Source organism: Phaseolus vulgaris, chromosome 5 (genome assembly GCF_051622355.1).
Source record: "Phaseolus vulgaris cultivar YP4 chromosome 5, ASM5162235v1, whole genome shotgun sequence".
NCBI lineage: Eukaryota > Viridiplantae > Streptophyta > Magnoliopsida > Fabales > Fabaceae > Phaseolus > Phaseolus vulgaris.
In genome coordinates, this window is record NC_143502.1 from 11,882,380 (window position 1) to 11,894,955 (window position 12,576).

The window sequence follows — 12,576 nt, forward strand, 5'->3', positions numbered from 1 at the left end:
ATTTGTTCCAAGTGACCGTTCAAATAATACGTTAATTCCACCTAACTAGTAAAAATATACTTGAGAAGAGGTGATGATGGGGGGTTTCTCACTTCAAAGCAATGCAATGTTTTAGAGTTATGATGGAAGCGTCCAAAACTAATACTAGTTAAGTCTTTTCACTAGTCTAGCTCATGGCTTGGGATTGTATATTGTTATAGATAAGTCGAACATACAAAAGCTAAACAAAACTCTTTTTTTCAAAGCTTTCTTTACCTAGTACCATTATAATTAATTAATCATAAATCATAACCCAGTCCCAATAGCTGAGTTGGATTTAGATTAAATATTCACAACTTGGTCTTAAAATTTGAAATTTTCATTAAAGCACTTAAGTCATTATGTAACTGAATTGTTCATTACCTAGGATCTATGCTTATCTAAAATAGAATCAACATAAATTTCAAAAAGATGTTCTATTACCGAAAGTTAAAGGTTCAATAGAGTAAAAAAAATTGTTTTCCAATACCTAGAGTTTTCTCCTAAAAATTGTAAGAATAATCATATATATATATATATATATATATATATATATATATATATATATATATATATATATATATATAAGATAACTTTAACCTAAGAGAGGAACTATTGAATACTCTCATTTGAAACCACAATACCAAAAATCTTCTTAATTTTATTTATAATACTATTTTCAGCGTTGTCGGTCGGTGTTTAAAACCGCATATCAAATGTTCGTCATTATGTCCACGTGAGAAAAATCTCACCCCAAAGAAATGCTAATGAAGTCTTTCAGCGAATTATTGAATACTTGGAAGCATACTTTTATGGTATCATTCTAATAAAATTATTTAAGAAATTGAATTATTATTGGTTTACTAATTATATAAAATTTTATAAATTGTGTTATTATAAACTCCCTTTTCCAAAGTTGTTGTGATACATTTGAAACTCAAATTAATTTAACCTCATGTTCTTCCTTCTTTTATTAGCTTTCCAATAGGAAAATAGTTATGACAAATGTTGATTGGATGAGGAACCCTCCATATTACCAACTCTAGATTACATATATATTCCTTTAAGATGTTAAGTTGCCATTTTGTGGAGGAAAAACATGGCTACTAGGAGTTATTATATTGAAAATTATTATTAGTTTTTTCAATCAAGACTAATTATTAATAAAGTAAGTAGAAAAAATAATTATAATTCATCATTTTGTTATCCTCATATGATAAATGAATAAAGACAAACAAAATTGAAAGGATGAAAACCAAGTTTGGGAATATTATTTTGGTGGAACTAAGTTTAAGACATGATAGCACAAGTGCCCATTTCTCTAGATGGGAGTATTTTAATAAAACCCCGAAGGTAGGAAGGTTTTGCAAATAAAATTATTCTACATTCTCTCTCTCTCTCTTTCTTTCTCCATAGTTGGAAATGAAATGCATTTAGTGTCCCTTTCATTAACCTTTCTAGTTTGCAATCAATTTATATGTTATTAGCTTTCATTGTCATCTCATCTCCTTTCTGCATTTGTGATCCTAACTCATTTGGTATCTCTGACTATCTCACCAGTTGGGGGCAACTGCAAGTAGTTATCTAAGTAGTTTTCTAATTTTCTTCATTTTTTTTTTCTAAGTTATGATTTATATAAGGTGATTCCATGGACCACTTTCTTTTGTTGTATTATATATGGTGAGGAGCATGCTTCGCTGTTCACATCACAAACTTTATATCTCATGAGTTTAGTTGACAACTTACCAATTTTCATGCACTCAAGGTAGGTACGTAGTTACTGTATTCATTGGGTGGGATACTCCATTACTCAATACTCAGAAAAAATAATTTTGTTGTTTAGCTAAATCTAATCTAATTCAATTTGAGATAATTTCTTACGGATTGAGTGATGCAAAATGTATATTAAACTTATTAAATAATTGTTATTCAGTTTATTTCATTATTCTATTAACTAAATGTATATTTTTGAAAAACTAAATCATTCAAATTCTCAAATATTAATATAGTCTATTTAAAAATATATTCTAAAAGAAATAAAATTATAAATTTTATATAAAAATGTAAAGTTTGTGATCTAATTGACCAAACTTAATTCAATCTGATTTAAGATGAGTTAAACTTGATTGAGAAACTCGATCTAACCTAATTTAAGATTTTTTTTATTGGACTGGCTGATAAATTTCTCAAACCCTTATACACCATTATTTACAATACAATATTATTATTACGTTTAAAAAAAATTATCATTCAAAAAAGTTTAATAAAATCTAGAAAGCCCAATTGATCAAAAGTACGTACTGAAGCCCAAATACGAAGAGCATCTTTATTACTTTTACTATGGTATTATATATATTGCAGGTGAATTCTTGGGTGAGGGTAAAACATTCACGAAATAATGAAATGGCTAATAATTATATTCATAACGTGTTTGCGCGTAGTGTTTTTCTTAATTCGATTTATTCAGGAAAGAACTAAGATTAAATTCAAGAGATACTTTTATTTCGTGTTTATACTTATTTATTGTATTAAGAAGTAAATTTTAAGTTTAATGTAATCTTATGAAATCAGTTTGTGATGTGAGATTTTTATTCACTTATATATAAATTGATTTTATCTCTAGTCAATGTGAGATATTTAATATACTTCCTTTCACGTTGAGACATGCTAATTCATGTGTGAGACTATATATAACGAATGACACGATAGCGGATAATACGATAGGCTCAACAAACTCTTGCTAGGATAAAATCTAAACGACTCTGATAATATCTTAAGAAGTGGAGTTTAAGCATATCTCAACCTTACAAAATCAGCTTGTAAGGTGAGGTTTTCACCTACTTATATATTATAAACTGGCCTTATTTCTAGTCGATGTGATATTAAATATAGTTTATCATATTTCAAAAGCGAAAAAAAAACTTCAAATATCAGAAAACAAAACTTGAATGGCATTAAAATTCACTGAATCAGAAACTTGAACATTGAATCAAAAAAGCAGGGTATAACATATGAGTCTTGAACCTACCCCTAACGTGAGTAACTTGGTCATATATATAGCATATCAAGTTACTAACAAGAATAAAAGAACATAAACCATTAGTAGCCAAAACAAGCTACTTAAATAATCTAGAATAATGTGAAACAAATATCGTCTAACGCTGCTAAAAATGTCACACGATCACGAGAACTTCCATAAACATTAGGCAGTCAACGCTTGGACCGCCACCAAGTTGAATAGTCATTGTGTGGACTCTTACCATGATAGATGACCATCATAGAGCATGAATAGTGACGATCTATCTTAATTTAAAGCATCAGACGATCATTGTAACGCATTAAACACACATAGTATCGTTTAGCCAAGAACATTGATCGTCTAGAGCTCTAAAACAACAATTTCAACACCTTCACCTCAAGTTAGGTAATGTATACTCATTATTCCCATCTTTAATACAATGTTTTAGAAAGAAGTGTTGTTAAGAACTTTTTTGAAGACATCAGTTGGTTAGTTCTTAGTTTTGATGGGAAGAAGGCGTAGAAGGTTCTCTTGGATCTTTTCATGAACCACATTGCAATTAATATCTATGTGCTTGGTCTATTCATGAAAATTAGATTTGTTGGCAATATGACGAGCAAGTTAATTATCACAATATAAAACAACAGTACCACTTGGTTGAATATGAAGATCATTGAGTAGAAAACTTAACCACTATAACTCATATGTTGTAGTAGCTAAAGCATGATATTATGCTTTTATAGAGGAGTGTGAGTCGGTAAATTGTTTCTTGGATTTCCATGAAATTAAAGAGCTCACTAAGAAGATGCAGTATCCAATTGTTAATCATCTAGTGGTGGAAGAAGATGCAGTATTGAATTTGTAATTAGACATTTTCTTTATCCACATCTATCATCATTCTTGTTGTTTTCAGGAAGGGTCTACCTAGAATCAAATGACTTCCTTGCATTTCTCCAATTCCATGACCATCGGTTCTCACTAGCACGTCTTCAATAATTTCAAATGGTTGTTGTAAACTTTAATTTGCCGTTCTTAATGTCACGCTAGTTGGTTTTATAGTCACTTTTCCTAGTTTCTTCATGAGAAAAAGGGTATTAAATTGATATTGGCCCCTAAATCTAGTAATGCATTATGCACATGAAGATTTCCTAGAGTTACCAGGACAGTAGAACTTTCAGGATCCTTCGCCTTCTTTGGTAGGGGCTTGATGTGAGTTAATTTTAGGATTGCACAATTTATTGGTTGCACTTTTTTTAATATTTTTTATTTAGCAATTATAGTGAGAACCCTAAGAAGATTCCCACTGGACACGAACTTAACCAAGTGGTTAAGTAAGTGTGAAGGTTCACCTTAGAAGGGAAAAGAGAAAAGACAATTATAAGGTGACAAATGATGCAACGAAATTAGAGACAATGATTAATTAAAGAAGAAGAACAAAGTAAAGAAAAAAAAATTAAAGATTAGAAGAAGACATGTATGGAATGGAAGGAGGTGTAAATAAAAGATAAAAGAAGAAGGGATGAAGAGATCTTATGAAAAGAAAGGAAGTCACGCCACTTGGAGCAAAGGGACTCCAAGATGGGTGATGCAAGAGCCGCAACTTAAGATATTACCCACCCAAGATAAGACCCAGATAACTAGAGCCGCCACTTGAGATATTACCCACCCAAGATAAGACCCAACATGAGAGCTCACAAGTCTCACAAAATCACTCCTGCAAAGTTTCTTTACTATTCAAAATCGAGTTGTGAATACATGAGGCTAGACACCCTATTTATAGTAATGGGTGCCTAGGTGGGCAAGATGGGGAAGGGTAAAATGGAGAAAAGGAGAGGGGCTTCCTAGGGTGTTGACCATGGTCAAAATCGCACCTTTAGGCACATCTTCTAAAAGGTAGGTTAAAAACCGTAATTCTAGGTGCATTGTCTTGAAAAAGTGGGCTTGGTACAAGCCAATTTCTCTAAGTACACTCATTTTTATGGTATGTGAACCTACTCTAGCCTATTTTGCTATTTGGACCCCCAAAGTGAGCCCAATTTATTTACAAACATGTTATTTGTCTTTTAAAAAGACCAGAAGAAAGAACATTTGGTGTTTTGGTCTATGCCTAGTTCTTCTTCTGGTGAGGTCCTTTTGAACTTTGGTGGGGTCTTGACTTGATTGTTGAGATGATTGCTCACAGTGTGAATTGTCACTTGAGTCCTTGGTCATCTTCTTGACTACTTGGATTGTATCAGGGCTAGTGTATATTTTTATTGCATTCCTCCCTAATGTCTCCCATTTTTCTTAAAAAAGTTTTCAATTTTTCTTTTTCAATTTTTTTCTCAAATAAAACCTCCTCCTTTTAAAAGATTAGATCGCTATGTACCTCAATCTCCATATTCTTGGGTTCTACGCATTGCACTGTTCTTTGGGGTTTACTTGCGTTATGCTAATTGCTCAGTCAACTACCCCATCTGTATTTCCAAAATTTTATAGAAGCCTTAGTATTGTTTTGATTCATTAAGGAGGTTTGTATAAATTTTTCTAGCGTATCCTCTAATTTTTATGTTCTTTCTTGGAGTGAAGGATAACATTGTTGTTGATGTGGCTGTTAGGATTGATTGTAGTTAGAGGATACATTATTTTGTTTCCAACCAAACTTCTAGTTTGAATTATTTCACCAGCCTTGCCTTCTTTGTTTGTTCAAATACTAAACTTCTGATGTTGAGGGGTCACAAGAATTCTAATTTGGAAATTATTTTCCACAAAGTTTCACATGTCTTTGGTTGATTGGGAGTTTGAGGATTTATGGCAACTTTGACATTTTCTTTGTTGGGGCTTCAATCTATAGGGTTAGGATCTTGTTTTGCGTAAGGAGTGCACTAGTTATGTTTAGTTCCAACACTTTTTTCTTATGTCCAAGAGTCTTTTCATGTTGTGCTTGATAGTCTGTCAAAGGCAAAACATCTATAATTCTTGTTGCTTGCTTTTCATCAACAATCATCATGGTTCCTCCTACTGTTGCATCTAAGATCGTCTTTGTGTCATGCTTCAGACCATTGTGAAAGATACTTAGTTGGGTCACGTCTTCAAATTCATTGGTTCGGGCATCTTTCCAAAAGTGTTTTGAAGCGCTCTCATGCTTCACATAAAGGCTCATCTGGTTCTTTCCTGAATGTAGAAATATCATATTTTGTTTTCTTAAAGCAAGAGAGTAGAAGAAACATGTTTAGACATTTTTCTTCAATGTCACCCTGGTTGTTTAAACTGTGGTTTAGGTAGGATTTAAGCCATTCTCTTATTGTTCCACCTAGTGAGAAAAAGAATAATCTTAGGTACACTGATTCCAGGTCCTTTTCTTCAAATTCCATGGTTCCAATCAATTCATAGAAAGTGGATAAATGAGAATATGGATCCTCAAAAGACCTTGTGATAGGGTTACCAAATCTCAAGTTTGAGAAGGACCACATATGTGAAGCATGTCAAAAGGGGAAACAAATCAAACATTCCTTCAAATTAAAGAATGTTGTTTCATCTTCAAAACCCATTGAGTTGTTGCACATGGACTTGTTTGGTCCTTCAAGAACCATGAGTCTTGGTGGTAACTATTATGCTTTTGTTATTGTTGATGATTTTTCTAGGTACACATGGAAACTCTTCTTGGAATCAAAGAGTGATGCTTTCTCTGCCTTCAAAAAACAGTAGCATTGGTTCTATAAGGAGTGATCATGGAAGGAAATTTCAAAATGAGAAATTCAGCAAATTCTGTGAAAAGATGGGGATCTTGCACAACTTTTCTGCACCAAGAACTTCTCAACAGAATGGAGTAATGGAAAGAAAGAACACATCTCTTGAAGAATTAGCAAGAACCATGCTAAGTGAATACTCCCTACCCAAATATTTTTGGGTTGATGTTGTTAGCACCTCTTGTTATGTGATGAATATAATGCTCATAAGGCCAATCTTAAAGAAAACTCCTTATGAACTCTTCAATGGAAGGAAGTCAAACATTAGTCACCTAAAAGTGTTTGGATGCAGCTGTTTTGTTCTGAATAATGGAAAAGAAAATCTGGGAAAGTTTGATGAAAAAGCTGACAATGGCATCTTTATTGACTACTCCTCAAATAGTCATGCTTATAGGGTCTACAACAAGAGACTCATGATTGTAGAAGAATTTGTTCATGTGGTGTTTGATGAAGTTGATCACAAAGATATGAAATCCTCAAAGAACTACACAGAAGAGGATGAACAGAACATCATTCTGCAGAAGCTGGAATCCTATCCAGAAAACCAATCGATTGATTCATCGAAACAACCGGTTGAAATTCTGCAGCAGGATGAGTTGCCTAAAGAATGGAGAATTCCATGGGATCTGTCAGTGAAAAACATCATTGGTCAGATAAATGAGGGTTTTCTACACGAAGTACTGTCTCAAACTTCTGTAGGCACATAACTTTTGTCTCTCAAGTTGAACCAAAGACAATTGAAGAAGCACTTAATGATAAGAAATGGGTGGATGCAATGCATGAAGAGCTGAATCAATTCACTAGGAATGATGTATGGTTTCTTGTTCCCAAGTCAGATGAGATGAACATCATTGGATCTAAATGGGTCTTCAAAAACAAGTTAGATGAGGCTGGTGTGATTACTAGAAACAAGGCAAGACTAGTTGCCAAAGGTTACAATCAAGAAGAAGGAATTGATTATGGTGAAACCTTTGCTCCAGTTGCAAGATTAGAAGTTGTAAGGTTGTTGCTGGCCTTTGCTTGTATGAGTGGATTCAAACTATTTCAAATGGATGTTAAGAGTGTTTTCCTCAATGGAATAATCAATGAAGAAGTCTATGTTGAACAACCACCGGGCTTTGAAGATCATCAACATCCCAACCATGTATACAAGATGAAAAAGGCCTTGTATGGGCTTAAGCAAGCTCCAAGGCAGTGGTATGAGAGGCTTAGTAACTTTCTTTTATCCAATGGCTATGAGAGAGGGATGATTGACAAGACTCTCTTTATCAAGAAGTCAAATTCTAAAATTATCTTGGTCCAAATCTATGTTGATGACATCATTTTTGGTGCTACCAAAGATAGTTTATGTGAGGAATTTGTGGTTGCCATGCAAGGTGAGTTTGAAATGTATATGATGGGGGAGCTTTCATTCTTTCTTGGGCTGCAGGTCAAGCAATCCAAAGATGGAATTTTCCTATGTCAATAAAAGTATTGCAAAGAAATTCTCAAGAAATTTTAAATGGAAAGTTGCAAAGAAGTTAGCACACCTATGCCATCAAGTTGTTATATGGATGCTAATGTGGCTGGAAAAAGGGTAGATCAAACCAAATATAGAGGATTAATTGGTTCCTTACTCTATCTCACATCAAGTAGACCGGATATCATGTTTGTCGTGTGTCTTTGTGCAAGATTCCAAGCAAGTCCAAAGGATTCTCAAATATCTCAAAGGAACAACCAATGTTGGTTTATGGTATCCTTCTCACTCTCCTATACACTTAATTGGATATTCTGATTCTGATTTTGCAGGGTGTAAGCTGGACCAAAAAAGCACAAGTGTCACTTGTCATCTTCTTGGCTCAAGTCTCATTTCTTGGCATAGCAAAAACAAGCTTGTGTGGCTCTTTCCACTGCAGAAGCTGAATACATTGCTGCTAGAAGTTGTTGTGCACAAATTCTTTGGCTCAAACAGTAACTAGAAGATTTTGGCTTAAAGATTAGCAAGGTTCCTTTGCTTTGTGACAATACAAGTGCTATAAATCTCACCAAAAATCAGATTCAGCATTCAAGAACAAAGCACATTGAGATTCATCATCACTTCATAAGGGATCATGTGAACAATGTGTTGAAGATGGATGTTGCCCCTTTCAAGACAAGTGTTTGATGAAGCCAAATGTGTAATTTTCCTTAGTGTTTGCATTTGCTTTAAGGATGTCTTAGGTATAGATTAGAGGTTTTTAAAGTAGCCTTTTAGCTGGGCAACTCACCTCTTGACCCCTGACCATGTGATAAGAGCAAGCACAAGTTTTATGAAAATGTTTTTCACATGTTTTACAAAATATCCTTTACTACATAGAAAATGAATTTGTTCTTTTCTAAATAAATATATTCTTTTCTTAAAATGATGCCTTGATTAAGTATTTTTTTTGAAAATCATGTTTTATGCATCAAGTATCTTAACTAAGTTTTCATTCCTTCAAAACGACTGTGTTTCACTTGTTAAAGAGTTTTTTGTTATCGTTCTGAAAACGAATCTGTTCTTCTGTAAATAAATAGATTCTTTTTAGTCTGGTGCCATGTTTCTCTTATACGGTTTTTCACTGTTTTATCCTTACACCAGGGAGTTTGACTAAGTCTCCTACATATAACAAATTCTCTCACTGCCTTTGAAAATAAGTTTGTTCATTTTATTTTCAATCTATTCTTTTTGTAACAGCTTTAACTGTTTTTTGAAAGTTTGTTATAAAATGTTTTCCTATAAAAAGAGATTTTGTTCTAGCTTTAAAGTGTTGTTCATATAATTGAGAAAACAAGTTTTACAATAGAGATATAAGAGATTTCAGAGGATTAGCACGGGTTCTTGAAAGATTTTTCAAATCACAAAGTGTGCTTGTTCTTGGTTGGTTCTAAGGCTTGGTTAGAGGTGTTGTCACTGTGTGAGCAATATGTTCTACTGGTCTAAGGCAGATTTCTGCATTCTCTATCAGGTGTATTCGTTTCATACTTCAATTTCTTGTAAAGTGTGGTTGTAAACTCTTCTTGATAGGGTTTCTTGAAGAGTTGTATGTGCTGGAATAGTGTTTTTCAGCAAAGTGTGTCATGTTCTTGTAGGGTTCAAGAACAGTGGTTTGTGTAATTGTTTTGGATTGTGGTTTAGTGAATTTCACCTTGGATTAGGTGAAGACTGGATATAGCTCATTTGAGTGAACCAGTATAATTGTTCTGTGTTCATTCTCTCTTAATCTCTGCACTCAATAATCACTTATCAACCTAATCTGTCAAGAAATAAATCTATTCAATTGTGTTTGAATCTGTTCTTTCAGGGTACGTGTATACTGTTCTTGATTTTCTGGAAAACCTTCTGAAGAACTTCTGCGTAAATCTATATGTGTTGTGAAACATAATTGGAATTCATGTTCTGTGAAAGTTAATTCAATCTGTTAATTGTTTTAAAAACAAGCATTGATTTTGTATTCAAAGGTTGTGATTAACTGTTGTAGCTCTCTGATTTTATTTTGTGAAAATCAATTTGAACTTTGCTTGCAGATCATCTAACTCAATCTTAAAATAAAAAATCATTTAATTGAGATAAACGCCTTAAAGTACATAAACAGTATAAAAATAAATATGTTCATTGTTAAATAAATCGATTTATTTTCTTTGTACTGTGATAAAAACTGAATCTGTGCAAAAGTTTTAAAAGCTCAATTCACCCCCCCTCTTGAACTTGGCCACTATTGAACCCAACACAATGGAGATTGTGAGATGAAATTCATTGAAACAAGACTGCAACTTGCTAACATATTCATAAAACCTTTGCCAAAAGACAGGTTTTTCTTTTTAAGAAATGAGTTAGGCATTCTTGATTCACAAACTCTTTCTTAAATCTATTTTTATCTCTTCCTAAATCTATTTGTGAAAACAAATAGGTGGAAAATATGGTTTATGTGTTGTCTTAAAACTGCTATAACTCTGATTTAAGTATGCTTTAATTTCTGCTGCATATGTTGTTTGATTTGGTGATGTAGTTTTGATGTTTTTTGCATAGTTTGTGGCTGGTTTTTCTACTCTTGTGGTTATGTAGAAAAACTAGTTGATGTATCATCATAACGTGCTATTAGAGATGTTCTGGATTGCATAGTTTCTGCTTTGCAGGTGCTGTTTCATATTCAAAAAAGATCAACACAAGCAACCAGGGATTTGTCTTCATCAAATAGGGGGAGATTATTGATCAAGAGTGATCAAGAGCTTTGAAGAATCCAAATCCAAGGTGTTTAATGAAAGGCTGGTGTTGCTACTGTGTGTGGGTGGGATCTGGGTAGAATAAAGTGTAATCCACTCTTTTGTTGAATCTAAAACGTATGTGAATTGAAACCTTTTTGAAATTAAATGTTTTTCCAACTAAGTAAAAAACAACCTGTTGTTTTGTCGAATCAACCGGTTGTTTTGCTCTTAGAGGTTTTGAAAAAGGTTGAAAGTTGTTTAACTTGGTTGACTTAATTGTCAAACCAAATCAATCGGTTGTTTTGTGGTTTCAACCGATTGTTTCTTTAAAAATCTTAACAGAATTCAGCTTTGAATGGTGAATCTGTCTTAAATGATTTCTAACTAAATACGCTCCTTCATTAAATGTTTTGACCAATCTTTGGAAAATATAAATAGTTTGTTATATGTTTCTGAAGGGTAAGAAAAAGTTTGGAGAAATTCAGTTTGACAAATTCGATCTCAAGTTTTCAAGATTCACATCAAGTTTTGGATATTCAAGTGAAAGTGGAATAGGATTGCAATTGTATTCTTTTCAGTTGAACTTTGATCAGGTGTAATCCTTTCTCAATCTTTTGTATTTCTGTTGTTGTATTGCCAAGGAGTGTTGTGTGTTCTTGAGGTGTTCAAGATCAATACTCTTTGTGTGGTTTGCCAAAGGTAGTGTGTTTCTTGAGGGGTTCAAGGTCAATACTTTGGTGTGTGGTGTTTTTTAATCTGGTTTGATTGCTTAGTGGATTACCCAGTGGTTTCTAGGAACTGGATGTAGCTCTTGTTGTAAGAGTGAACCAGTATAAACTGCTTGTGTGCATTTCTCTTTCTCTGAACTTCTTTAAATTCTGTTTTTAAGTTGTTTAAGTTTTAACTAGTATAAACAACCGATTGATTTGAAGAAACAACCGATTGATTCGAAGAAACAACCGATTGTTTTTCTGTGTTTTACTTTAAAACAGTTTGTGTTCTTGGCTAACTTGATTCCTCTTTTGGATTTCTTCACAGAGTTTCATTAAACCTTCAAAAGTTTTCGAAAATCTCTTATAAACAATTCAACCCCCCCCCCCTCTTGTTTAAGGCCATATATTCTAACACATGAGTTGGTACCTTGGCGGTTATTTTGTTAAGATTTGATGCACTTCCTTGAGGGAAGGATTTTGTTCAGTTGCGGCGCTAAGAGAATGTGCCTTAAACATAATATCTTCCTAATGCATAGGCTTTCAGTTGAGATAAGACTCTCGTGATGGAAAGTTATTACAAGAGGTAGGCTATAAAAAGGACTTGAGATCCCAGGTAAAGTTATGTTGTTTCTAAGACTGAAACTAGTTACTTCTTATTTCTATAAGCCTTCTACTGACTTGATCATTTGAGTGCAATCAACAGGTAGAGCCCCCTTTTGTCTCAACGGAGTCGCGCTCCAGCATTCCAAAGGGAAGAACAGATTCCACCAGAGATAGACGGAGCCTGAGCTTGGGATTAGAATCAACCGGCGACTAGGTCAACCGACGAGAACAAAATCAAACATGGATATGTGAGTGTTGTGGTCAACATAGGCTTCATGATTTCTTTCTCCAT